The sequence below is a fragment of the Anomaloglossus baeobatrachus genome, chromosome 7 (assembly GCF_048569485.1).
Source record: "Anomaloglossus baeobatrachus isolate aAnoBae1 chromosome 7, aAnoBae1.hap1, whole genome shotgun sequence".
Classification (NCBI taxonomy): Eukaryota; Metazoa; Chordata; class Amphibia; order Anura; family Aromobatidae; genus Anomaloglossus; species Anomaloglossus baeobatrachus.
The window spans coordinates 205801378-205826015 of record NC_134359.1 but is presented as its reverse complement, the minus strand read 5'-3'; the positions used below and the strand labels follow the sequence as shown (position 1 = coordinate 205826015).

General features: G+C 37.7%; 27 non-coding genes across 27 annotated transcripts; all 27 read left to right on the top strand.

Moving 5' to 3' along the window:
- The first annotated feature begins 173 nt into the window (after nucleotides 1-173).
- On the top strand, nucleotides 174-247 carry TRNAT-UGU (transfer RNA threonine (anticodon UGU)). Its single transcript has one exon. It is a non-coding gene; the product is annotated as a tRNA-Thr (tRNA).
- Nucleotides 248-1024: 777 nt separating this feature from the next.
- On the top strand, nucleotides 1025-1098 carry TRNAT-UGU (transfer RNA threonine (anticodon UGU)). Its single transcript has one exon. It is a non-coding gene; the product is annotated as a tRNA-Thr (tRNA).
- A 777-nt stretch (nucleotides 1099-1875) lies between these two features.
- TRNAT-UGU (transfer RNA threonine (anticodon UGU)) lies at nucleotides 1876-1949 on the top strand. The gene has a single exon. It is a non-coding gene; the product is annotated as a tRNA-Thr (tRNA).
- A 777-nt stretch (nucleotides 1950-2726) lies between these two features.
- On the top strand, nucleotides 2727-2800 carry TRNAT-UGU (transfer RNA threonine (anticodon UGU)). The gene has a single exon. It is a non-coding gene; the product is annotated as a tRNA-Thr (tRNA).
- Nucleotides 2801-3577: 777 nt separating this feature from the next.
- On the top strand, nucleotides 3578-3651 carry TRNAT-UGU (transfer RNA threonine (anticodon UGU)). Its single transcript has one exon. It is a non-coding gene; the product is annotated as a tRNA-Thr (tRNA).
- Nucleotides 3652-4428: 777 nt separating this feature from the next.
- On the top strand, nucleotides 4429-4502 carry TRNAT-UGU (transfer RNA threonine (anticodon UGU)). The gene has a single exon. It is a non-coding gene; the product is annotated as a tRNA-Thr (tRNA).
- Nucleotides 4503-5279: 777 nt separating this feature from the next.
- On the top strand, nucleotides 5280-5353 carry TRNAT-UGU (transfer RNA threonine (anticodon UGU)). Its single transcript has one exon. It is a non-coding gene; the product is annotated as a tRNA-Thr (tRNA).
- A 777-nt stretch (nucleotides 5354-6130) lies between these two features.
- TRNAT-UGU (transfer RNA threonine (anticodon UGU)) lies at nucleotides 6131-6204 on the top strand. The gene has a single exon. It is a non-coding gene; the product is annotated as a tRNA-Thr (tRNA).
- A 777-nt stretch (nucleotides 6205-6981) lies between these two features.
- Nucleotides 6982-7055, top strand: TRNAT-UGU (transfer RNA threonine (anticodon UGU)). Its single transcript has one exon. It is a non-coding gene; the product is annotated as a tRNA-Thr (tRNA).
- A 777-nt stretch (nucleotides 7056-7832) lies between these two features.
- On the top strand, nucleotides 7833-7906 carry TRNAT-UGU (transfer RNA threonine (anticodon UGU)). The gene has a single exon. It is a non-coding gene; the product is annotated as a tRNA-Thr (tRNA).
- A 777-nt stretch (nucleotides 7907-8683) lies between these two features.
- TRNAT-UGU (transfer RNA threonine (anticodon UGU)) lies at nucleotides 8684-8757 on the top strand. The gene has a single exon. It is a non-coding gene; the product is annotated as a tRNA-Thr (tRNA).
- Nucleotides 8758-9534: 777 nt separating this feature from the next.
- On the top strand, nucleotides 9535-9608 carry TRNAT-UGU (transfer RNA threonine (anticodon UGU)). The gene has a single exon. It is a non-coding gene; the product is annotated as a tRNA-Thr (tRNA).
- Nucleotides 9609-10385: 777 nt separating this feature from the next.
- TRNAT-UGU (transfer RNA threonine (anticodon UGU)) lies at nucleotides 10386-10459 on the top strand. Its single transcript has one exon. It is a non-coding gene; the product is annotated as a tRNA-Thr (tRNA).
- Nucleotides 10460-11236: 777 nt separating this feature from the next.
- On the top strand, nucleotides 11237-11310 carry TRNAT-UGU (transfer RNA threonine (anticodon UGU)). The gene has a single exon. It is a non-coding gene; the product is annotated as a tRNA-Thr (tRNA).
- Nucleotides 11311-12084: 774 nt separating this feature from the next.
- Nucleotides 12085-12158, top strand: TRNAT-UGU (transfer RNA threonine (anticodon UGU)). Its single transcript has one exon. It is a non-coding gene; the product is annotated as a tRNA-Thr (tRNA).
- A 777-nt stretch (nucleotides 12159-12935) lies between these two features.
- Nucleotides 12936-13009, top strand: TRNAT-UGU (transfer RNA threonine (anticodon UGU)). The gene has a single exon. It is a non-coding gene; the product is annotated as a tRNA-Thr (tRNA).
- A 774-nt stretch (nucleotides 13010-13783) lies between these two features.
- On the top strand, nucleotides 13784-13857 carry TRNAT-UGU (transfer RNA threonine (anticodon UGU)). Its single transcript has one exon. It is a non-coding gene; the product is annotated as a tRNA-Thr (tRNA).
- Nucleotides 13858-15482: 1625 nt separating this feature from the next.
- On the top strand, nucleotides 15483-15556 carry TRNAT-UGU (transfer RNA threonine (anticodon UGU)). The gene has a single exon. It is a non-coding gene; the product is annotated as a tRNA-Thr (tRNA).
- A 774-nt stretch (nucleotides 15557-16330) lies between these two features.
- Nucleotides 16331-16404, top strand: TRNAT-UGU (transfer RNA threonine (anticodon UGU)). The gene has a single exon. It is a non-coding gene; the product is annotated as a tRNA-Thr (tRNA).
- A 1625-nt stretch (nucleotides 16405-18029) lies between these two features.
- On the top strand, nucleotides 18030-18103 carry TRNAT-UGU (transfer RNA threonine (anticodon UGU)). Its single transcript has one exon. It is a non-coding gene; the product is annotated as a tRNA-Thr (tRNA).
- A 774-nt stretch (nucleotides 18104-18877) lies between these two features.
- Nucleotides 18878-18951, top strand: TRNAT-UGU (transfer RNA threonine (anticodon UGU)). The gene has a single exon. It is a non-coding gene; the product is annotated as a tRNA-Thr (tRNA).
- A 774-nt stretch (nucleotides 18952-19725) lies between these two features.
- Nucleotides 19726-19799, top strand: TRNAT-UGU (transfer RNA threonine (anticodon UGU)). The gene has a single exon. It is a non-coding gene; the product is annotated as a tRNA-Thr (tRNA).
- Nucleotides 19800-20573: 774 nt separating this feature from the next.
- On the top strand, nucleotides 20574-20647 carry TRNAT-UGU (transfer RNA threonine (anticodon UGU)). Its single transcript has one exon. It is a non-coding gene; the product is annotated as a tRNA-Thr (tRNA).
- A 777-nt stretch (nucleotides 20648-21424) lies between these two features.
- On the top strand, nucleotides 21425-21498 carry TRNAT-UGU (transfer RNA threonine (anticodon UGU)). The gene has a single exon. It is a non-coding gene; the product is annotated as a tRNA-Thr (tRNA).
- Nucleotides 21499-22272: 774 nt separating this feature from the next.
- On the top strand, nucleotides 22273-22346 carry TRNAT-UGU (transfer RNA threonine (anticodon UGU)). Its single transcript has one exon. It is a non-coding gene; the product is annotated as a tRNA-Thr (tRNA).
- A 774-nt stretch (nucleotides 22347-23120) lies between these two features.
- Nucleotides 23121-23194, top strand: TRNAT-UGU (transfer RNA threonine (anticodon UGU)). The gene has a single exon. It is a non-coding gene; the product is annotated as a tRNA-Thr (tRNA).
- Nucleotides 23195-23971: 777 nt separating this feature from the next.
- Nucleotides 23972-24045, top strand: TRNAT-UGU (transfer RNA threonine (anticodon UGU)). Its single transcript has one exon. It is a non-coding gene; the product is annotated as a tRNA-Thr (tRNA).
- The last annotated feature ends 593 nt before the right edge of the window (nucleotides 24046-24638 follow it).

The window sequence follows — 24638 nt, the reverse complement described above, 5'->3', positions numbered from 1 at the left end:
TAATATCAGTAATTCAATAAAGATTGTATTTTTTGTCACTATTGAAGCCCTGAAAATTAGTCCAGTAAAGAAAGAATTTGCATTAGTCGTCTATCTCTAGACATTCAAGGACACTGAAAGACATGAGATGAGGGCGACTCTACCAGTAGTGCTTTTCTAATCTTACTCAAAGTGGTGCTGTGGCTTAGTTGGTTAAAGCGCCTGTCTTGTAAACAGGAGATCCTGAGTTCGAATCTCAGCAGTGCCTTCTTTTCATAGCCTCAGTACTGAAGTTTCTATGTTTAACAAAGTACTTTCCTTGTAAAAATACTATAAAGTCAAACTTGTCTTTCTCATATCCCTTCCTTAGATAGTGCAATGGAGAGATTCTAAATCTGTGTTGTCTAAGTACTCAAAAGGAAGAAGATGTCAGCCAATGTAGGATGGCATCAAGCATGCCAAATGAAAACAGTGGGTTTACTTTTGCCAGACTGAAATGTTAGAAAAGTTTGATAGCAGCCTTCTTGAACAGGAAATGCTGGAAATATTCACTGCTTGTGCTGAAAAAGATAATTTAGAGTTTCAACATTGGAGATGAAGATTACTTTAACAAGTATGGGATTCAAAAACCATGCATGCAGAGCACAATGGATTAGTAGTCATACGCCATAACCACTCGGCAGCTCGTCAACAGGAAGAGTCTGTAGCCAGATGATGTGATCTAATGAGGATTTTGACAAGTCTGTGCAATTTCACTAAAGATTGTGTATGAGCTTCTGGCAAAGTGGCTCTTATCATATCTACAACAGTGGATTATGTCAAGAGTTGGACAAGCTCAAACTTTATCAGAGATTAACCAAAGTTTAGGGTTTTAATATCAGTAATTCAATAAAGATTGTATTTTTTGTCACTATTGAAGCCCTGAAAATTAGTCCAGTAAAGAAAGAATTTGCATTAGTCGTCTATCTCTAGACATTCAAGGACACTGAAAGACATGAGATGAGGGCGACTCTACCAGTAGTGCTTTTCTAATCTTACTCAAAGTGGTGCTGTGGCTTAGTTGGTTAAAGCGCCTGTCTTGTAAACAGGAGATCCTGAGTTCGAATCTCAGCAGTGCCTTCTTTTCATAGCCTCAGTACTGAAGTTTCTATGTTTAACAAAGTACTTTCCTTGTAAAAATACTATAAAGTCAAACTTGTCTTTCTCATATCCCTTCCTTAGATAGTGCAATGGAGAGATTCTAAATCTGTGTTGTCTAAGTACTCAAAAGGAAGAAGATGTCAGCTAATGTAGGATGGCATCAAGCATGCCAAATGAAAACAGTGGGTTTACTTTTGCCAGACTGAAATGTTAGAAAAGTTTGATAGCAGCCTTCTTGAACAGGAAATGCTGGAAATATTCACTGCTTGGGCTGAAAAAGATAATTTAGAGTTTCAACATTGGAGATGAAGATTACTTCAACAAGTATGGGATTCAAAAACCATGCATGCAGAGCACAATGGATTAGTAGTCATACGCCATAACCACTCGGCAGCTCGTCAACAGGAAGAGTCTGTAGCCAGATGATGTGATCTAATGAGGATTTTGACAAGTCTGTGCAATTTCACTAAAGATTGTGTATGAGCTTCTGGCAAAGTGGCTCTTATCATATCTACAACAGTGGATTATGTCAAGAGTTGGACAAGCTCAAACTTTATCAGAGATTAACCAAAGTTTAGGGTTTTAATATCAGTAATTCAATAAAGATTGTATTTTTTGTCACTATTGAAGCCCTGAAAATTAGTCCAGTAAAGAAAGAATTTGCATTAGTCGTCTATCTCTAGACATTCAAGGACACTGAAAGACATGAGATGAGGGCGACTCTACCAGTAGTGCTTTTCTAATCTTACTCAAAGTGGTGCTGTGGCTTAGTTGGTTAAAGCGCCTGTCTTGTAAACAGGAGATCCTGAGTTCGAATCTCAGCAGTGCCTTCTTTTCATAGCCTCAGTACTGAAGTTTCTATGTTTAACAAAGTACTTTCCTTGTAAAAATACTATAAAGTCAAACTTGTTTTTCTCATATCCCTTCCTTAGATAGTGCAATGGAGAGATTCTAAATCTGTGTTGTCTAAGTACTCAAAAGGAAGAAGATGTCAGCTAATGTAGGATGGCATCAAGCATGCCAAATGAAAACAGTGGGTTTACTTTTGCCAGACTGAAATGTTAGAAAAGTTTGATAGCAGCCTTCTTGAACAGGAAATGCTGGAAATATTCACTGCTTGGGCTGAAAAAGATAATTTAGAGTTTCAACATTGGAGATGAAGATTACTTCAACAAGTATGGGATTCAAAAACCATGCATGCAGAGCACAATGGATTAGTAGTCATACGCCATAACCACTCGGCAGCTCGTCAACAGGAAGAGTCTGTAGCCAGATGATGTGATCTAATGAGGATTTTGACAAGTCTGTGCAATTTCACTAAAGATTGTGTATGAGCTTCTGGCAAAGTGGCTCTTATCATATCTACAACAGTGGATTATGTCAAGAGTTGGACAAGCTCAAACTTTATCAGAGATTAACCAAAGTTTAGGGTTTTAATATCAGTAATTCAATAAAGATTGTATTTTTTGTCACTATTGAAGCCCTGAAAATTAGTCCAGTAAAGAAAGAATTTGCATTGGTCGTCTATCTCTAGACATTCAAGGACACTGAAAGACATGAGATGAGGGCGACTCTACCAGTAGTGCTTTTCTAATCTTACTCAAAGTGGTGCTGTGGCTTAGTTGGTTAAAGCGCCTGTCTTGTAAACAGGAGATCCTGAGTTCGAATCTCAGCAGTGCCTTCTTTTCATAGCCTCAGTACTGAAGTTTCTATGTTTAACAAAGTACTTTCCTTGTAAAAATACTATAAAGTCAAACTTGTCTTTCTCATATCCCTTCCTTAGATAGTGCAATGGAGAGATTCTAAATCTGTGTTGTCTAAGTACTCAAAAGGAAGAAGATGTCAGCCAATGTAGGATGGCATCAAGCATGCCAAATGAAAACAGTGGGTTTACTTTTGCCAGACTGAAATGTTAGAAAAGTTTGATAGCAGCCTTCTTGAACAGGAAATGCTGGAAATATTCACTGCTTGTGCTGAAAAAGATAATTTAGAGTTTCAACATTGGAGATGAAGATTACTTTAACAAGTATGGGATTCAAAAACCATGCATGCAGAGCACAATGGATTAGTAGTCATACGCCATAACCACTCGGCAGCTCGTCAACAGGAAGAGTCTGTAGCCAGATGATGTGATCTAATGAGGATTTTGACAAGTCTGTGCAATTTCACTAAAGATTGTGTATGAGCTTCTGGCAAAGTGGCTCTTATCATATCTACAACGGTGGATTATGTCAAGAGTTGGACAAGCTCAAACTTTATCAGAGATTAACCAAAGTTTAGGGTTTTAATATCAGTAATTCAATAAAGATTGTATTTTTTGTCACTATTGAAGCCCTGAAAATTAGTCCAGTAAAGAAAGAATTTGCATTAGTCGTCTATCTCTAGACATTCAAGGACACTGAAAGACATGAGATGAGGGCGACTCTACCAGTAGTGCTTTTCTAATCTTACTCAAAGTGGTGCTGTGGCTTAGTTGGTTAAAGCGCCTGTCTTGTAAACAGGAGATCCTGAGTTCGAATCTCAGCAGTGCCTTCTTTTCATAGCCTCAGTACTGAAGTTTCTATGTTTAACAAAGTACTTTCCTTGTAAAAATACTATAAAGTCAAACTTGTCTTTCTCATATCCCTTCCTTAGATAGTGCAATGGAGAGATTCTAAATCTGTGTTGTCTAAGTACTCAAAAGGAAGAAGATGTCAGCCAATGTAGGATGGCATCAAGCATGCCAAATGAAAACAGTGGGTTTACTTTTGCCAGACTGAAATGTTAGAAAAGTTTGATAGCAGCCTTCTTGAACAGGAAATGCTGGAAATATTCACTGCTTGGGCTGAAAAAGATAATTTAGAGTTTCAACATTGGAGATGAAGATTACTTCAACAAGTATGGGATTCAAAAACCATGCATGCAGAGCACAATGGATTAGTAGTCATACGCCATAACCACTCGGCAGCTCGTCAACAGGAAGAGTCTGTAGCCAGATGATGTGATCTAATGAGGATTTTGACAAGTCTGTGCAATTTCACTAAAGATTGTGTATGAGCTTCTGGCAAAGTGGCTCTTATCATATCTACAACAGTGGATTATGTCAAGAGTTGGACAAGCTCAAACTTTATCAGAGATTAACCAAAGTTTAGGGTTTTAATATCAGTAATTCAATAAAGATTGTATTTTTTGTCACTATTGAAGCCCTGAAAATTAGTCCAGTAAAGAAAGAATTTGCATTAGTCGTCTATCTCTAGACATTCAAGGACACTGAAAGACATGAGATGAGGGCGACTCTACCAGTAGTGCTTTTCTAATCTTACTCAAAGTGGTGCTGTGGCTTAGTTGGTTAAAGCGCCTGTCTTGTAAACAGGAGATCCTGAGTTCGAATCTCAGCAGTGCCTTCTTTTCATAGCCTCAGTACTGAAGTTTCTATGTTTAACAAAGTACTTTCCTTGTAAAAATACTATAAAGTCAAACTTGTTTTTCTCATATCCCTTCCTTAGATAGTGCAATGGAGAGATTCTAAATCTGTGTTGTCTAAGTACTCAAAAGGAAGAAGATGTCAGCTAATGTAGGATGGCATCAAGCATGCCAAATGAAAACAGTGGGTTTACTTTTGCCAGACTGAAATGTTAGAAAAGTTTGATAGCAGCCTTCTTGAACAGGAAATGCTGGAAATATTCACTGCTTGGGCTGAAAAAGATAATTTAGAGTTTCAACATTGGAGATGAAGATTACTTCAACAAGTATGGGATTCAAAAACCATGCATGCAGAGCACAATGGATTAGTAGTCATACGCCATAACCACTCGGCAGCTCGTCAACAGGAAGAGTCTGTAGCCAGATGATGTGATCTAATGAGGATTTTGTCAAGTCTGTGCAATTTCACTAAAGATTGTGTATGAGCTTCTGGCAAAGTGGCTCTTATCATATCTACAACAGTGGATTATGTCAAGAGTTGGACAAGCTCAAACTTTATCAGAGATTAACCAAAGTTTAGGGTTTTAATATCAGTAATTCAATAAAGATTGTATTTTTTGTCACTATTGAAGCCCTGAAAATTAGTCCAGTAAAGAAAGAATTTGCATTGGTCGTCTATCTCTAGACATTCAAGGACACTGAAAGACATGAGATGAGGGCGACTCTACCAGTAGTGCTTTTCTAATCTTACTCAAAGTGGTGCTGTGGCTTAGTTGGTTAAAGCGCCTGTCTTGTAAACAGGAGATCCTGAGTTCGAATCTCAGCAGTGCCTTCTTTTCATAGCCTCAGTACTGAAGTTTCTATGTTTAACAAAGTACTTTCCTTGTAAAAATACTATAAAGTCAAACTTGTCTTTCTCATATCCCTTCCTTAGATAGTGCAATGGAGAGATTCTAAATCTGTGTTGTCTAAGTACTCAAAAGGAAGAAGATGTCAGCCAATGTAGGATGGCATCAAGCATGCCAAATGAAAACAGTGGGTTTACTTTTGCCAGACTGAAATGTTAGAAAAGTTTGATAGCAGCCTTCTTGAACAGGAAATGCTGGAAATATTCACTGCTTGTGCTGAAAAAGATAATTTAGAGTTTCAACATTGGAGATGAAGATTACTTTAACAAGTATGGGATTCAAAAACCATGCATGCAGAGCACAATGGATTAGTAGTCATACGCCATAACCACTCGGCAGCTCGTCAACAGGAAGAGTCTGTAGCCAGATGATGTGATCTAATGAGGATTTTGACAAGTCTGTGCAATTTCACTAAAGATTGTGTATGAGCTTCTGGCAAAGTGGCTCTTATCATATCTACAACGGTGGATTATGTCAAGAGTTGGACAAGCTCAAACTTTATCAGAGATTAACCAAAGTTTAGGGTTTTAATATCAGTAATTCAATAAAGATTGTATTTTTTGTCACTATTGAAGCCCTGAAAATTAGTCCAGTAAAGAAAGAATTTGCATTAGTCGTCTATCTCTAGACATTCAAGGACACTGAAAGACATGAGATGAGGGCGACTCTACCAGTAGTGCTTTTCTAATCTTACTCAAAGTGGTGCTGTGGCTTAGTTGGTTAAAGCGCCTGTCTTGTAAACAGGAGATCCTGAGTTCGAATCTCAGCAGTGCCTTCTTTTCATAGCCTCAGTACTGAAGTTTCTATGTTTAACAAAGTACTTTCCTTGTAAAAATACTATAAAGTCAAACTTGTCTTTCTCATATCCCTTCCTTAGATAGTGCAATGGAGAGATTCTAAATCTGTGTTGTCTAAGTACTCAAAAGGAAGAAGATGTCAGCCAATGTAGGATGGCATCAAGCATGCCAAATGAAAACAGTGGGTTTACTTTTGCCAGACTGAAATGTTAGAAAAGTTTGATAGCAGCCTTCTTGAACAGGAAATGCTGGAAATATTCACTGCTTGTGCTGAAAAAGATAATTTAGAGTTTCAACATTGGAGATGAAGATTACTTTAACAAGTATGGGATTCAAAAACCATGCATGCAGAGCACAATGGATTAGTAGTCATACGCCATAACCACTCGGCAGCTCGTCAACAGGAAGAGTCTGTAGCCAGATGATGTGATCTAATGAGGATTTTGACAAGTCTGTGCAATTTCACTAAAGATTGTGTATGAGCTTCTGGCAAAGTGGCTCTTATCATATCTACAACAGTGGATTATGTCAAGAGTTGGACAAGCTCAAACTTTATCAGAGATTAACCAAAGTTTAGGGTTTTAATATCAGTAATTCAATAAAGATTGTATTTTTTGTCACTATTGAAGCCCTGAAAATTAGTCCAGTAAAGAAAGAATTTGCATTAGTCGTCTATCTCTAGACATTCAAGGACACTGAAAGACATGAGATGAGGGCGACTCTACCAGTAGTGCTTTTCTAATCTTACTCAAAGTGGTGCTGTGGCTTAGTTGGTTAAAGCGCCTGTCTTGTAAACAGGAGATCCTGAGTTCGAATCTCAGCAGTGCCTTCTTTTCATAGCCTCAGTACTGAAGTTTCTATGTTTAACAAAGTACTTTCCTTGTAAAAATACTATAAAGTCAAACTTGTTTTTCTCATATCCCTTCCTTAGATAGTGCAATGGAGAGATTCTAAATCTGTGTTGTCTAAGTACTCAAAAGGAAGAAGATGTCAGCTAATGTAGGATGGCATCAAGCATGCCAAATGAAAACAGTGGGTTTACTTTTGCCAGACTGAAATGTTAGAAAAGTTTGATAGCAGCCTTCTTGAACAGGAAATGCTGGAAATATTCACTGCTTGGGCTGAAAAAGATAATTTAGAGTTTCAACATTGGAGATGAAGATTACTTCAACAAGTATGGGATTCAAAAACCATGCATGCAGAGCACAATGGATTAGTAGTCATACGCCATAACCACTCGGCAGCTCGTCAACAGGAAGAGTCTGTAGCCAGATGATGTGATCTAATGAGGATTTTGACAAGTCTGTGCAATTTCACTAAAGATTGTGTATGAGCTTCTGGCAAAGTGGCTCTTATCATATCTACAACAGTGGATTATGTCAAGAGTTGGACAAGCTCAAACTTTATCAGAGATTAACCAAAGTTTAGGGTTTTAATATCAGTAATTCAATAAAGATTGTATTTTTTGTCACTATTGAAGCCCTGAAAATTAGTCCAGTAAAGAAAGAATTTGCATTGGTCGTCTATCTCTAGACATTCAAGGACACTGAAAGACATGAGATGAGGGCGACTCTACCAGTAGTGCTTTTCTAATCTTACTCAAAGTGGTGCTGTGGCTTAGTTGGTTAAAGCGCCTGTCTTGTAAACAGGAGATCCTGAGTTCGAATCTCAGCAGTGCCTTCTTTTCATAGCCTCAGTACTGAAGTTTCTATGTTTAACAAAGTACTTTCCTTGTAAAAATACTATAAAGTCAAACTTGTCTTTCTCATATCCCTTCCTTAGATAGTGCAATGGAGAGATTCTAAATCTGTGTTGTCTAAGTACTCAAAAGGAAGAAGATGTCAGCCAATGTAGGATGGCATCAAGCATGCCAAATGAAAACAGTGGGTTTACTTTTGCCAGACTGAAATGTTAGAAAAGTTTGATAGCAGCCTTCTTGAACAGGAAATGCTGGAAATATTCACTGCTTGTGCTGAAAAAGATAATTTAGAGTTTCAACATTGGAGATGAAGATTACTTTAACAAGTATGGGATTCAAAAACCATGCATGCAGAGCACAATGGATTAGTAGTCATACGCCATAACCACTCGGCAGCTCGTCAACAGGAAGAGTCTGTAGCCAGATGATGTGATCTAATGAGGATTTTGACAAGTCTGTGCAATTTCACTAAAGATTGTGTATGAGCTTCTGGCAAAGTGGCTCTTATCATATCTACAACAGTGGATTATGTCAAGAGTTGGACAAGCTCAAACTTTATCAGAGATTAACCAAAGTTTAGGGTTTTAATATCAGTAATTCAATAAAGATTGTATTTTTTGTCACTATTGAAGCCCTGAAAATTAGTCCAGTAAAGAAAGAATTTGCATTAGTCGTCTATCTCTAGACATTCAAGGACACTGAAAGACATGAGATGAGGGCGACTCTACCAGTAGTGCTTTTCTAATCTTACTCAAAGTGGTGCTGTGGCTTAGTTGGTTAAAGCGCCTGTCTTGTAAACAGGAGATCCTGAGTTCGAATCTCAGCAGTGCCTTCTTTTCATAGCCTCAGTACTGAAGTTTCTATGTTTAACAAAGTACTTTCCTTGTAAAAATACTATAAAGTCAAACTTGTCTTTCTCATATCCCTTCCTTAGATAGTGCAATGGAGAGATTCTAAATCTGTGTTGTCTAAGTACTCAAAAGGAAGAAGATGTCAGCTAATGTAGGATGGCATCAAGCATGCCAAATGAAAACAGTGGGTTTACTTTTGCCAGACTGAAATGTTAGAAAAGTTTGATAGCAGCCTTCTTGAACAGGAAATGCTGGAAATATTCACTGCTTGGGCTGAAAAAGATAATTTAGAGTTTCAACATTGGAGATGAAGATTACTTCAACAAGTATGGGATTCAAAAACCATGCATGCAGAGCACAATGGATTAGTAGTCATACGCCATAACCACTCGGCAGCTCGTCAACAGGAAGAGTCTGTAGCCAGATGATGTGATCTAATGAGGATTTTGACAAGTCTGTGCAATTTCACTAAAGATTGTGTATGAGCTTCTGGCAAAGTGGCTCTTATCATATCTACAACAGTGGATTATGTCAAGAGTTGGACAAGCTCAAACTTTATCAGAGATTAACCAAAGTTTAGGGTTTTAATATCAGTAATTCAATAAAGATTGTATTTTTTGTCACTATTGAAGCCCTGAAAATTAGTCCAGTAAAGAAAGAATTTGCATTAGTCGTCTATCTCTAGACATTCAATGACACTGAAAGACATGAGATGAGGGCGACTCTACCAGTAGTGCTTTTCTAATCTTACTCAAAGTGGTGCTGTGGCTTAGTTGGTTAAAGCGCCTGTCTTGTAAACAGGAGATCCTGAGTTCGAATCTCAGCAGTGCCTTCTTTTCATAGCCTCAGTACTGAAGTTTCTATGTTTAACAAAGTACTTTCCTTGTAAAAATACTATAAAGTCAAACTTGTTTTTCTCATATCCCTTCCTTAGATAGTGCAATGGAGAGATTCTAAATCTGTGTTGTCTAAGTACTCAAAAGGAAGAAGATGTCAGCTAATGTAGGATGGCATCAAGCATGCCAAATGAAAACAGTGGGTTTACTTTTGCCAGACTGAAATGTTAGAAAAGTTTGATAGCAGCCTTCTTGAACAGGAAATGCTGGAAATATTCACTGCTTGGGCTGAAAAAGATAATTTAGAGTTTCAACATTGGAGATGAAGATTACTTCAACAAGTATGGGATTCAAAAACCATGCATGCAGAGCACAATGGATTAGTAGTCATACGCCATAACCACTCGGCAGCTCGTCAACAGGAAGAGTCTGTAGCCAGATGATGTGATCTAATGAGGATTTTGACAAGTCTGTGCAATTTCACTAAAGATTGTGTATGAGCTTCTGGCAAAGTGGCTCTTATCATATCTACAACAGTGGATTATGTCAAGAGTTGGACAAGCTCAAACTTTATCAGAGATTAACCAAAGTTTAGGGTTTTAATATCAGTAATTCAATAAAGATTGTATTTTTTGTCACTATTGAAGCCCTGAAAATTAGTCCAGTAAAGAAAGAATTTGCATTAGTCGTCTATCTCTAGACATTCAAGGACACTGAAAGACATGAGATGAGGGCGACTCTACCAGTAGTGCTTTTCTAATCTTACTCAAAGTGGTGCTGTGGCTTAGTTGGTTAAAGCGCCTGTCTTGTAAACAGGAGATCCTGAGTTCGAATCTCAGCAGTGCCTTCTTTTCATAGCCTCAGTACTGAAGTTTCTATGTTTAACAAAGTACTTTCCTTGTAAAAATACTATAAAGTCAAACTTGTTTTTCTCATATCCCTTCCTTAGATAGTGCAATGGAGAGATTCTAAATCTGTGTTGTCTAAGTACTCAAAAGGAAGAAGATGTCAGCTAATGTAGGATGGCATCAAGCATGCCAAATGAAAACAGTGGGTTTACTTTTGCCAGACTGAAATGTTAGAAAAGTTTGATAGCAGCCTTCTTGAACAGGAAATGCTGGAAATATTCACTGCTTGGGCTGAAAAAGATAATTTAGAGTTTCAACATTGGAGATGAAGATTACTTCAACAAGTATGGGATTCAAAAACCATGCATGCAGAGCACAATGGATTAGTAGTCATACGCCATAACCACTCGGCAGCTCGTCAACAGGAAGAGTCTGTAGCCAGATGATGTGATCTAATGAGGATTTTGACAAGTCTGTGCAATTTCACTAAAGATTGTGTATGAGCTTCTGGCAAAGTGGCTCTTATCATATCTACAACAGTGGATTATGTCAAGAGTTGGACAAGCTCAAACTTTATCAGAGATTAACCAAAGTTTAGGGTTTTAATATCAGTAATTCAATAAAGATTGTATTTTTTGTCACTATTGAAGCCCTGAAAATTAGTCCAGTAAAGAAAGAATTTGCATTAGTCGTCTATCTCTAGACATTCAAGGACACTGAAAGACATGAGATGAGGGCGACTCTACCAGTAGTGCTTTTCTAATCTTACTCAAAGTGGTGCTGTGGCTTAGTTGGTTAAAGCGCCTGTCTTGTAAACAGGAGATCCTGAGTTCGAATCTCAGCAGTGCCTTCTTTTCATAGCCTCAGTACTGAAGTTTCTATGTTTAACAAAGTACTTTCCTTGTAAAAATACTATAAAGTCAAACTTGTTTTTCTCATATCCCTTCCTTAGATAGTGCAATGGAGAGATTCTAAATCTGTGTTGTCTAAGTACTCAAAAGGAAGAAGATGTCAGCTAATGTAGGATGGCATCAAGCATGCCAAATGAAAACAGTGGGTTTACTTTTGCCAGACTGAAATGTTAGAAAAGTTTGATAGCAGCCTTCTTGAACAGGAAATGCTGGAAATATTCACTGCTTGGGCTGAAAAAGATAATTTAGAGTTTCAACATTGGAGATGAAGATTACTTCAACAAGTATGGGATTCAAAAACCATGCATGCAGAGCACAATGGATTAGTAGTCATACGCCATAACCACTCGGCAGCTCGTCAACAGGAAGAGTCTGTAGCCAGATGATGTGATCTAATGAGGATTTTGACAAGTCTGTGCAATTTCACTAAAGATTGTGTATGAGCTTCTGGCAAAGTGGCTCTTATCATATCTACAACAGTGGATTATGTCAAGAGTTAGATTAGCTCAAACTTTATCAAAGATTAACCAAAGTTTAGGGTTTTAATATCAGTAATTTAATCAAGATTGTATTTTGTGTCACTATTGAAGCCCTGAAAATTAGTCTATAAAAGAAACAATTTGCATTGGTCTATCTCTAGACATTCAAGGACACTGAAAGACATGAGATGAGGGCGACTCTACCAGTAGTGCTTTTCTAATCTTACTCAAAGTGGTGCTGTGGCTTAGTTGGTTAAAGCGCCTGTCTTGTAAACAGGAGATCCTGAGTTCGAATCTCAGCAGTGCCTTCTTTTCATAGCCTCAGTACTGAAGTTTCTATGTTTAACAAAGTACTTTCCTTGTAAAAATACTATAAAGTCAAACTTGTTTTTCTCATATCCCTTCCTTAGATAGTGCAATGGAGAGATTCTAAATCTGTGTTGTCTAAGTACTCAAAAGGAAGAAGATGTCAGCTAATGTAGGATGGCATCAAGCATGCCAAATGAAAACAGTGGGTTTACTTTTGCCAGACTGAAATGTTAGAAAAGTTTGATAGCAGCCTTCTTGAACAGGAAATGCTGGAAATATTCACTGCTTGGGCTGAAAAAGATAATTTAGAGTTTCAACATTGGAGATGAAGATTACTTCAACAAGTATGGGATTCAAAAACCATGCATGCAGAGCACAATGGATTAGTAGTCATACGCCATAACCACTCGGCAGCTCGTCAACAGGAAGAGTCTGTAGCCAGATGATGTGATCTAATGAGGATTTTGACAAGTCTGTGCAATTTCACTAAAGATTGTGTATGAGCTTCTGGCAAAGTGGCTCTTATCATATCTACAACAGTGGATTATGTCAAGAGTTGGACAAGCTCAAACTTTATCAGAGATTAACCAAAGTTTAGGGTTTTAATATCAGTAATTCAATAAAGATTGTATTTTTTGTCACTATTGAAGCCCTGAAAATTAGTCCAGTAAAGAAAGAATTTGCATTAGTCGTCTATCTCTAGACATTCAAGGACACTGAAAGACATGAGATGAGGGCGACTCTACCAGTAGTGCTTTTCTAATCTTACTCAAAGTGGTGCTGTGGCTTAGTTGGTTAAAGCGCCTGTCTTGTAAACAGGAGATCCTGAGTTCGAATCTCAGCAGTGCCTTCTTTTCATAGCCTCAGTACTGAAGTTTCTATGTTTAACAAAGTACTTTCCTTGTAAAAATACTATAAAGTCAAACTTGTTTTTCTCATATCCCTTCCTTAGATAGTGCAATGGAGAGATTCTAAATCTGTGTTGTCTAAGTACTCAAAAGGAAGAAGATGTCAGCTAATGTAGGATGGCATCAAGCATGCCAAATGAAAACAGTGGGTTTACTTTTGCCAGACTGAAATGTTAGAAAAGTTTGATAGCAGCCTTCTTGAACAGGAAATGCTGGAAATATTCACTGCTTGGGCTGAAAAAGATAATTTAGAGTTTCAACATTGGAGATGAAGATTACTTCAACAAGTATGGGATTCAAAAACCATGCATGCAGAGCACAATGGATTAGTAGTCATACGCCATAACCACTCGGCAGCTCGTCAACAGGAAGAGTCTGTAGCCAGATGATGTGATCTAATGAGGATTTTGACAAGTCTGTGCAATTTCACTAAAGATTGTGTATGAGCTTCTGGCAAAGTGGCTCTTATCATATCTACAACAGGGGATTATGTCAAGAGTTAGATTAGCTCAAACTTTATCAAAGATTAACCAAAGTTTAGGGTTTTAATATCAGTAATTTAATCAAGATTGTATTTTGTGTCACTATTGAAGCCCTGAAAATTAGTCTATAAAAGAAACAATTTGCATTGGTCTATCTCTAGACATTCAAGGACACTGAAAGACATGAGATGAGGGCGACTCTACCAGTAGTGCTTTTCTAATCTTACTCAAAGTGGTGCTGTGGCTTAGTTGGTTAAAGCGCCTGTCTTGTAAACAGGAGATCCTGAGTTCGAATCTCAGCAGTGCCTTCTTTTCATAGCCTCAGTACTGAAGTTTCTATGTTTAACAAAGTACTTTCCTTGTAAAAATACTATAAAGTCAAACTTGTTTTTCTCATATCCCTTCCTTAGATAGTGCAATGGAGAGATTCTAAATCTGTGTTGTCTAAGTACTCAAAAGGAAGAAGATGTCAGCTAATGTAGGATGGCATCAAGCATGCCAAATGAAAACAGTGGGTTTACTTTTGCCAGACTGAAATGTTAGAAAAGTTTGATAGCAGCCTTCTTGAACAGGAAATGCTGGAAATATTCACTGCTTGGGCTGAAAAAGATAATTTAGAGTTTCAACATTGGAGATGAAGATTACTTCAACAAGTATGGGATTCAAAAACCATGCATGCAGAGCACAATGGATTAGTAGTCATACGCCATAACCACTCGGCAGCTCGTCAACAGGAAGAGTCTGTAGCCAGATGATGTGATCTAATGAGGATTTTGACAAGTCTGTGCAATTTCACTAAAGATTGTGTATGAGCTTCTGGCAAAGTGGCTCTTATCATATCTACAACAGTGGATTATGTCAAGAGTTGGACAAGCTCAAACTTTATCAGAGATTAACCAAAGTTTAGGGTTTTAATATCAGTAATTCAATAAAGATTGTATTTTTTGTCACTATTGAAGCCCTGAAAATTAGTCCAGTAAAGAAAGAATTTGCATTAGTCGTCTATCTCTAGACATTCAAGGACACTGAAAGACATGAGGTGAGGGCGACTCTACCAGTAGTGCTTTTCTAATCTTACTCTAAGTGGTGCTGTGGCTTAGTTGGTTAAAGCGCCTGTCTTGTAATCAGGAGATCCTGAGTTCGAATCTCAGCAGTGCCTTCTTTTCATAGCCTCAGTACTGAAGTTTCTATGTTTAACAAAGTACTTTCCTTGTAAAAATACTATAAAGTCAAACTTGTCTTTCTCATATCCCTTCCTTAGATAGTGCAATGGAGAGATTCTAAATCTGTGTTGTCAAAGTACTCAAAAGGAAGAAGATGTCAGCCAATGTAGGATGGCATCAAGCATGCCAAATGAAAACAGTGGGTTTACTTTTGCCAGACTGAAATGTTAGAAAAGTTTGATAGCAGCCTTCTTGAACAGGAAATGCTGGAAATATTCACTGCTTGGGCTGAAAAAGATAATTTAGAGTTTCAACATTGGAGATGAAGATTACTTCAACAAGTATGGGATTCAAAAACCATGCATGCAGAGCACAATGGATTAGTAGTCATACGCCATAACCACTCGGCAGCTCGTCAACAGGAAGAGTCTGTAGCCAGATGATGTGATCTAATGAGGATTTTGACAAGTCTGTGCAATTTCACTAAAGATTGTGTATGAGCTTCTGGCAAAGTGGCTCTTATCATATCTACAACAGGGGATTATGTCAAGAGTTAGATTAGCTCAAACTTTATCAAAGATTAACCAAAGTTTAGGGTTTTAATATCAGTAATTTAATCAAGATTGTATTTTGTGTCACTATTGAAGCCCTGAAAATTAGTCTATAAAAGAAACAATTTGCATTGGTCTATCTCTAGACATTCAAGGACACTGAAAGACATGAGATGAGGGCGACTCTACCAGTAGTGCTTTTCTAATCTTACTCAAAGTGGTGCTGTGGCTTAGTTGGTTAAAGCGCCTGTCTTGTAAACAGGAGATCCTGAGTTCGAATCTCAGCAGTGCCTTCTTTTCATAGCCTCAGTACTGAAGTTTCTATGTTTAACAAAGTACTTTCCTTGTAAAAATACTATAAAGTCAAACTTGTTTTTCTCATATCCCTTCCTTAGATAGTGCAATGGAGAGATTCTAAATCTGTGTTGTCTAAGTACTCAAAAGGAAGAAGATGTCAGCTAATGTAGGATGGCATCAAGCATGCCAAATGAAAACAGTGGGTTTACTTTTGCCAGACTGAAATGTTAGAAAAGTTTGATAGCAGCCTTCTTGAACAGGAAATGCTGGAAATATTCACTGCTTGGGCTGAAAAAGATAATTTAGAGTTTCAACATTGGAGATGAAGATTACTTCAACAAGTATGGGATTCAAAAACCATGCATGCAGAGCACAATGGATTAGTAGTCATACGCCATAACCACTCGGCAGCTCGTCAACAGGAAGAGTCTGTAGCCAGATGATGTGATCTAATGAGGATTTTGACAAGTCTGTGCAATTTCACTAAAGATTGTGTATGAGCTTCTGGCAAAGTGGCTCTTATCATATCTACAACAGGGGATTATGTCAAGAGTTAGATTAGCTCAAACTTTATCAAAGATTAACCAAAGTTTAGGGTTTTAATATCAGTAATTTAATCAAGATTGTATTTTGTGTCACTATTGAAGCCCTGAAAATTAGTCTATAAAAGAAACAATTTGCATTGGTCTATCTCTAGACATTCAAGGACACTGAAAGACATGAGATGAGGGCGACTCTACCAGTAGTGCTTTTCTAATCTTACTCAAAGTGGTGCTGTGGCTTAGTTGGTTAAAGCGCCTGTCTTGTAAACAGGAGATCCTGAGTTCGAATCTCAGCAGTGCCTTCTTTTCATAGCCTCAGTACTGAAGTTTCTATGTTTAACAAAGTACTTTCCTTGTAAAAATACTATAAAGTCAAACTTGTTTTTCTCATATCCCTTCCTTAGATAGTGCAATGGAGAGATTCTAAATCTGTGTTGTCTAAGTACTCAAAAGGAAGAAGATGTCAGCTAATGTAGGATGGCATCAAGCATGCCAAATGAAAACAGTGGGTTTACTTTTGCCAGACTGAAATGTTAGAAAAGTTTGATAGCAGCCTTCTTGAACAGGAAATGCTGGAAATATTCACTGCTTGGGCTGAAAAAGATAATTTAGAGTTTCAACATTGGAGATGAAGATTACTTCAACAAGTATGGGATTCAAAAACCATGCATGCAGAGCACAATGGATCAGTAGTCATACGCCATAACCACTCGGCAGCTCGTCAACAGGAAGAGTCTGTAGCCAGATGATGTGATCTAATGAGGATTTTGACAAGTCTGTGCAATTTCACTAAAGATTGTGTATGAGCTTCTGGCAAAGTGGCTCTTATCATATCTACAACAGTGGATTATGTCAAGAGTTGGACAAGCTCAAACTTTATCAGAGATTAACCAAAGTTTAGGGTTTTAATATCAGTAATTCAATAAAGATTGTATTTTTTGTCACTATTGAAGCCCTGAAAATTAGTCCAGTAAAGAAAGAATTTGCATTAGTCGTCTATCTCTAGACATTCAAGGACACTGAAAGACATGAGGTGAGGGCGACTCTACCAGTAGTGCTTTTCTAATCTTACTCTAAGTGGTGCTGTGGCTTAGTTGGTTAAAGCGCCTGTCTTGTAATCAGGAGATCCTGAGTTCGAATCTCAGCAGTGCCTTCTTTTCATAGCCTCAGTACTGAAGTTTCTATGTTTAACAAAGTACTTTCCTTGTAAAAATACTATAAAGTCAAACTTGTCTTTCTCATATCCCTTCCTTAGATAGTGCAATGGAGAGATTCTAAATCTGTGTTGTCAAAGTACTCAAAAGGAAGAAGATGTCAGCCAATGTAGGATGGCATCAAGCATGCCAAATGAAAACAGTGGGTTTACTTTTGCCAGACTGAAATGTTAGAAAAGTTTGATAGCAGCCTTCTTGAACAGGAAATGCTGGAAATATTCACTGCTTGGGCTGAAAAAGATAATTTAGAGTTTCAACATTGGAGATGAAGATTACTGCAACAAGTATGGGATTCAAAAACCATGCATGCAGAGCACAATGGATTTGTAGTCATACGCCATAACCACTCGGCATCTCGTCAACAGGAAGAGTCTGTAGCCAGATGATGTGATCTAATGAGGATTTTGACAAGTCTGTGCAATTTCACTAAAGATTGTGTATGAGCTTCTGGCAAAGTGGCTCTTATCATATCTACAACAGTGGATTATGTCAAGAGTTAGATTAGCTCAAACTTTATCAAAGATTAACCAAAGTTTAGGGTTTTAATATCAGTAATTTAATCAAGATTGTATTTTGTGTCACTATTGAAGCCCTGAAAATTAGTCTATAAAAGAAACAATTTGCATTGGTCTATCTCTAGACATTCAAGGACACTGAAAGACATGAGATGAGGGCGACTCTACCAGTAGTGCTTTTCTAATCTTACTCAAAGTGGTGCTGTGGCTTAGTTGGTTAAAGCGCCTGTCTTGTAAACAGGAGATCCTGAGTTCGAATCTCAGCAGTGCCTTCTTTTCATAGCCTCAGTACTGAAGTTTCTATGTTTAACAAAGTACTTTCCTTGTAAAAATACTATAAAGTCAAACTTGTTTTTCTCATATCCCTTCCTTAGATAGTGCAATGGAGAGATTCTAAATCTGTGTTGTCTAAGTACTCAAAAGGAAGAAGATGTCAGCTAATGTAGGATGGCATCAAGCATGCCAAATGAAAACAGTGGGTTTACTTTTGCCAGACTGAAATGTTAGAAAAGTTTGATAGCAGCCTTCTTGAACAGGAAATGCTGGAAATATTCACTGCTTGGGCTGAAAAAGATAATTTAGAGTTTCAACATTGGAGATGAAGATTACTTCAACAAGTATGGGATTCAAAAACCATGCATGCAGAGCACAATGGATTAGTAGTCATACGCCATAACCCCTCGGCAGCTCGTCAACAGGAAGAGTCTGTAGCCAGATGATGTGATCTAATGAGGATTTTGACAAGTCTGTGCAATTTCACTAAAGATTGTGTATGAGCTTCTGGCAAAGTGGCTCTTATCATATCTACAACAGGGGATTATGTCAAGAGTTAGATTAGCTCAAACTTTATCAAAGATTAACCAAAGTTTAGGGTTTTAATATCAGTAATTTAATCAAGATTGTATTTTGTGTCACTATTGAAGCCCTGAAAATTAGTCTATAAAAGAAACAATTTGCATTGGTCTATCTCTAGACATTCAAGGACACTGAAAGACATGAGATGAGGGCGACTCTACCAGTAGTGCTTTTCTAATCTTACTCAAAGTGGTGCTGTGGCTTAGTTGGTTAAAGCGCCTGTCTTGTAAACAGGAGATCCTGAGTTCGAATCTCAGCAGTGCCTTCTTTTCATAGCCTCAGTACTGAAGTTTCTATGTTTAACAAAGTACTTTCCTTGTAAAAATACTATAAAGTCAAACTTGTTTTTCTCATATCCCTTCCTTAGATAGTGCAATGGAGAGATTCTAAATCTGTGTTGTCTAAGTACTCAAAAGGAAGAAGATGTCAGCTAATGTAGGATGGCATCAAGCATGCCAAATGAAAACAGTGGGTTTACTTTTGCCAGACTGAAATGTTAGAAAAGTTTGATAGCAGCCTTCTTGAACAGGAAATGCTGGAAATATTCACTGCTTGGGCTGAAAAAGATAATTTAGAGTTTCAACATTGGAGATGAAGATTACTTCAACAAGTATGGGATTCAAAAACCATGCATGCAGAGCACAATGGATTAGTAGTCATACGCCATAACCACTCGGCAGCTCGTCAACAGGAAGAGTCTGTAGCCAGATGATGTGATCTAATGAGGATTTTGACAAGTCTGTGCAATTTCACTAAAGATTGTGTATGAGCTTCTGGCAAAGTGGCTCTTATCATATCTACAACAGTGGATTATGTCAAGAGTTAGATTAGCTCAAACTTTATCAAAGATTAACCAAAGTTTAGGGTTTTAATATCAGTAATTTAATCAAGATTGTATTTTGTGTCACTATTGAAGCCCTGAAAATTAGTCTATAAAAGAAACAATTTGCATTGGTCTATCTCTAGACATTCAAGGACACTGAAAGACATGAGATGAGGGCGACTCTACCAGTAGTGCTTTTCTAATCTTACTCAAAGTGGTGCTGTGGCTTAGTTGGTTAAAGCGCCTGTCTTGTAAACAGGAGATCCTGAGTTCGAATCTCAGCAGTGCCTTCTTTTCATAGCCTCAGTACTGAAGTTTCTATGTTTAACAAAGTACTTTCCTTGTAAAAATACTATAAAGTCAAACTTGTTTTTCTCATATCCCTTCCTTAGATAGTGCAATGGAGAGATTCTAAATCTGTGTTGTCTAAGTACTCAAAAGGAAGAAGATGTCAGCTAATGTAGGATGGCATCAAGCATGCCAAATGAAAACAGTGGGTTTACTTTTGCCAGACTGAAATGTTAGAAAAGTTTGATAGCAGCCTTCTTGAACAGGAAATGCTGGAAATATTCACTGCTTGGGCTGAAAAAGATAATTTAGAGTTTCAACATTGGAGATGAAGATTACTTCAACAAGTATGGGATTCAAAAACCATGCATGCAGAGCACAATGGATTAGTAGTCATACGCCATAACCACTCGGCAGCTCGTCAACAGGAAGAGTCTGTAGCCAGATGATGTGATCTAATGAGGATTTTGACAAGTCTGTGCAATTTCACTAAAGATTGTGTATGAGCTTCTGGCAAAGTGGCTCTTATCATATCTACAACAGGGGATTATGTCAAGAGTTAGATTAGCTCAAACTTTATCAAAGATTAACCAAAGTTTAGGGTTTTAATATCAGTAATTTAATCAAGATTGTATTTTGTGTCACTATTGAAGCCCTGAAAATTAGTCTATAAAAGAAACAATTTGCATTGGTCTATCTCTAGACATTCAAGGACACTGAAAGACATGAGATGAGGGCGACTCTACCAGTAGTGCTTTTCTAATCTTACTCAAAGTGGTGCTGTGGCTTAGTTGGTTAAAGCGCCTGTCTTGTAAACAGGAGATCCTGAGTTCGAATCTCAGCAGTGCCTTCTTTTCATAGCCTCAGTACTGAAGTTTCTATGTTTAACAAAGTACTTTCCTTGTAAAAATACTATAAAGTCAAACTTGTTTTTCTCATATCCCTTCCTTAGATAGTGCAATGGAGAGATTCTAAATCTGTGTTGTCTAAGTACTCAAAAGGAAGAAGATGTCAGCTAATGTAGGATGGCATCAAGCATGCCAAATGAAAACAGTGGGTTTACTTTTGCCAGACTGAAATGTTAGAAAAGTTTGATAGCAGCCTTCTTGAACAGGAAATGCTGGAAATATTCACTGCTTGGGCTGAAAAAGATAATTTAGAGTTTCAACATTGGAGATGAAGATTACTTCAACAAGTATGGGATTCAAAAACCATGCATGCAGAGCACAATGGATTAGTAGTCATACGCCATAACCACTCGGCAGCTCGTCAACAGGAAGAGTCTGTAGCCAGATGATGTGATCTAATGAGGATTTTGACAAGTCTGTGCAATTTCACTAAAGATTGTGTATGAGCTTCTGGCAAAGTGGCTCTTATCATATCTACAACAGTGGATTATGTCAAGAGTTGGACAAGCTCAAACTTTATCAGAGATTAACCAAAGTTTAGGGTTTTAATATCAGTAATTCAATAAAGATTGTATTTTTTGTCACTATTGAAGCCCTGAAAATTAGTCCAGTAAAGAAAGAATTTGCATTAGTCGGCTATCTCTAGACATTCAAGGACACTGAAAGACATGAGATGAGGGCGACTCTACCAGTAGTGCTTTTCTAATCTTACTCAAAGTGGTGCTGTGGCTTAGTTGGTTAAAGCGCCTGTCTTGTAAACAGGAGATCCTGAGTTCGAATCTCAGCAGTGCCTTCTTTTCATAGCCTCAGTACTGAAGTTTCTATGTTTAACAAAGTACTTTCCTTGTAAAAATACTATAAAGTCAAACTTGTTTTTCTCATATCCCTTCCTTAGATAGTGCAATGGAGAGATTCTAAATCTGTGTTGTCTAAGTACTCAAAAGGAAGAAGATGTCAGCTAATGTAGGATGGCATCAAGCATGCCAAATGAAAACAGTGGGTTTACTTTTGCCAGACTGAAATGTTAGAAAAGTTTGATAGCAGCCTTCTTGAACAGGAAATGCTGGAAATATTCACTGCTTGGGCTGAAAAAGATAATTTAGAGTTTCAACATTGGAGATGAAGATTACTTCAACAAGTATGGGATTCAAAAACCATGCATGCAGAGCACAATGGATTAGTAGTCATACGCCATAACCACTCGGCAGCTCGTCAACAGGAAGAGTCTGTAGCCAGATGATGTGATCTAATGAGGATTTTGACAAGTCTGTGCAATTTCACTAAAGATTGTGTATGAGCTTCTGGCAAAGTGGCTCTTATCATATCTACAACAGTGGATTATGTCAAGAGTTAGATTAGCTCAAACTTTATCAAAGATTAACCAAAGTTTAGGGTTTTAATATCAGTAATTTAATCAAGATTGTATTTTGTGTCACTATTGAAGCCCTGAAAATTAGTCTATAAAAGAAACAATTTGCATTGGTCTATCTCTAGACATTCAAGGACACTGAAAGACATGAGATGAGGGCGACTCTACCAGTAGTGCTTTTCTAATCTTACTCAAAGTGGTGCTGTGGCTTAGTTGGTTAAAGCGCCTGTCTTGTAAACAGGAGATCCTGAGTTCGAATCTCAGCAGTGCCTTCTTTTCATAGCCTCAGTACTGAAGTTTCTATGTTTAACAAAGTACTTTCCTTGTAAAAATACTATAAAGTCAAACTTGTTTTTCTCATATCCCTTCCTTAGATAGTGCAATGGAGAGATTCTAAATCTGTGTTGTCTAAGTACTCAAAAGGAAGAAGATGTCAGCTAATGTAGGATGGCATCAAGCATGCCAAATGAAAACAGTGGGTTTACTTTTGCCAGACTGAAATGTTAGAAAAGTTTGATAGCAGCCTTCTTGAACAGGAAATGCTGGAAATATTCACTGCTTGGGCTGAAAAAGATAATTTAGAGTTTCAACATTGGAGATGAAGATTACTTCAACAAGTATGGGATTCAAAAACCATGCATGCAGAGCACAATGGATTAGTAGTCATACGCCATAACCACTCGGCAGCTCGTCAACAGGAAGAGTCTGTAGCCAGATGATGTGATCTAATGAGGATTTTGACAAGTCTGTGCAATTTCACTAAAGATTGTGTATGAGCTTCTGGCAAAGTGGCTCTTATCATATCTACAACAGGGGATTATGTCAAGAGTTAGATTAGCTCAAACTTTATCAAAGATTAACCAAAGTTTAGGGTTTTAATATCAGTAATTTAATCAAGATTGTATTTTGTGTCACTATTGAAGCCCTGAAAATTAGTCTATAAAAGAAACAATTTGCATTGGTCTATCTCTAGACATTCAAGGACACTGAAAGACATGAGATGAGGGCGACTCTACCAGTAGTGCTTTTCTAATCTTACTCAAAGTGGTGCTGTGGCTTAGTTGGTTAAAGCGCCTGTCTTGTAAACAGGAGATCCTGAGTTCGAATCTCAGCAGTGCCTTCTTTTCATAGCCTCAGTACTGAAGTTTCTATGTTTAACAAAGTACTTTCCTTGTAAAAATACTATAAAGTCAAACTTGTTTTTCTCATATCCCTTCCTTAGATAGTGCAATGGAGAGATTCTAAATCTGTGTTGTCTAAGTACTCAAAAGGAAGAAGATGTCAGCTAATGTAGGATGGCATCAAGCATGCCAAATGAAAACAGTGGGTTTACTTTTGCCAGACTGAAATGTTAGAAAAGTTTGATAGCAGCCTTCTTGAACAGGAAATGCTGGAAATATTCACTGCTTGGGCTGAAAAAGATAATTTAGAGTTTCAACATTGGAGATGAAGATTACTTCAACAAGTATGGGATTCAAAAACCATGCATGCAGAGCACAATGGATTAGTAGTCATACGCCATAACCACTCGGCAGCTCGTCAACAGGAAGAGTCTGTAGCCAGATGATGTGATCTAATGAGGATTTTGACAAGTCTGTGCAATTTCACTAAAGATTGTGTATGAGCTTCTGGCAAAGTGGCTCTTATCATATCTACAACAGTGGATTATGTCAAGAGTTGGACAAGCTCAAACTTTATCAGAGATTAACCAAAGTTTAGGGTTTTAATATCAGTAATTCAATAAAGATTGTATTTTTTGTCACTATTGAAGCCCTGAAAATTAGTCCAGTAAAGAAAGAATTTGCATTAGTCGGCTATCTCTAGACATTCAAGGACACTGAAAGACATGAGATGAGGGCGACTCTACCAGTAGTGCTTTTCTAATCTTACTCAAAGTGGTGCTGTGGCTTAGTTGGTTAAAGCGCCTGTCTTGTAAACAGGAGATCCTGAGTTCGAATCTCAGCAGTGCCTTCTTTTCATAGCCTCAGTACTGAAGTTTCTATGTTTAACAAAGTACTTTCCTTGTAAAAATACTATAAAGTCAAACTTGTTTTTCTCATATCCCTTCCTTAGATAGTGCAATGGAGAGATTCTAAATCTGTGTTGTCTAAGTACTCAAAAGGAAGAAGATGTCAGCTAATGTAGGATGGCATCAAGCATGCCAAATGAAAACAGTGGGTTTACTTTTGCCAGACTGAAATGTTAGAAAAGTTTGATAGCAGCCTTCTTGAACAGGAAATGCTGGAAATATTCACTGCTTGGGCTGAAAAAGATAATTTAGAGTTTCAACATTGGAGATGAAGATTACTTCAACAAGTATGGGATTCAAAAACCATGCATGCAGAGCACAATGGATTAGTAGTCATACGCCATAACCACTCGGCAGCTCGTCAACAGGAAGAGTCTGTAGCCAGATGATGTGATCTAATGAGGATTTTGACAAGTCTGTGCAATTTCACTAAAGATTGTGTATGAGCTTCTGGCAAAGTGGCTCTTATCATATCTACAACAGTGGATTATGTCAAGAGTTGGACAAGCTCAAACTTTATCAGAGATTAACCAAA